Genomic DNA, 1,248 nt, shown 5'->3' on the forward strand with positions numbered 1-1,248 from the left:
TTCTCTGTCTTCTCATTTTGCTTAACTTGCTGTGTTTGGGGTCTCCTTTTCTCAGGCTGCAGGTTCGTAGTTTCCGTTGTTTTTGGTGTATGCCCTCAGTGGCTAAGGTTGGTTCAGTGGGTTGTGTAGGCTTCCTGGTGGAGGGGACTAGTGCCCGTGTTCTGGTGGATGAGGCTGGATCTTGTCTTTCTGGTGGGCAGGACCGCGTCCAGTAGTGTGTTTTGGTGTGTCTGTGACCTTATTATGACTTTAGACAGCGTCTGTGCTAATAGTTGGGGTTGTTTTTCTGTCTTGCCAGTTGTTTGGCATCAGGTGTCCAGCACTGTAGCTTGCTGGTAGTTGAGTGGAACTGGGTCTTTGCGTTGAGATGGAGATCTCTGGGAGAGCTTTCGCCATTTGATATTAAGTGCAGCCGGGAGGTCCCTGGTGGACCAGTGTCCTGAATTCGGTTCTCCCACCTCAGAGGCACAGGCCTGACACCCGGCCAGAGCACCAAGACCCTGTGAGCCGCACGGCTCAGAAGAAAAGGGAGAAAGAAAGAAAGAAAGAAAAGAAAGAAAGAAAGAAAGAAAGAAAGAAAGAAAGAAAGAAAGAAGAATAAAATAAAGTTATTAAAATAAAAAATATTAAAAAGTAATAAAAAAAAGAAAAAAAAATGGACAGACAGAACACCAGGATGAATGGTAAAAGCAGAGCTATGCAGACCAAATCACCCAAAGAAGAATACACATACACACTCACAAAAAGAGAAAAAGGAAAAAAAAAAAAAAAAAAATATATATATATATATATCCTTGCTCCCAAAGTCCACCACCTCAATTTTGGGGTGATTTGTTGTCTATTCAGGTATTCCACAGATGCAGCGTACATAAGGTTGATTGTGGAGATTTAATCCGCTTCTCCTGAGGCTGCTGGGAGAAATTTCCCTTTCTCTTGTTTGTTTGCTCAGCTACCAGGGTTCAGCTTTGGATTTGGACACGCCTCTGCGTGTAGGTCGCCTGAGGGCGTCTGTTCTTCGCTCAGACAGGAGGGGCTTAAAGGAGCCGCTGATTCGGGGGCTCTGGCTCACTCAGGCTGGGGAGGGAGGGAGGGGTACGGATGTGGGGCGAGCCTGCGGCGGCAGAGGCCAGCGTGATGTTGCACCAGCCTGATGCGCGCCGTGTGTTCTCCCGGGGAAGTTGTCCCTGGATCACGGGACCCTGGCAGTGGCGGGCTGCACAGACTCCTGGGAGGGGAGGTGTGGAGAGT

This window comes from Physeter macrocephalus, chromosome 6 (assembly GCF_002837175.3).
Source record: "Physeter macrocephalus isolate SW-GA chromosome 6, ASM283717v5, whole genome shotgun sequence".
Lineage (NCBI taxonomy): Eukaryota > Metazoa > Chordata > Mammalia > Artiodactyla > Physeteridae > Physeter > Physeter macrocephalus.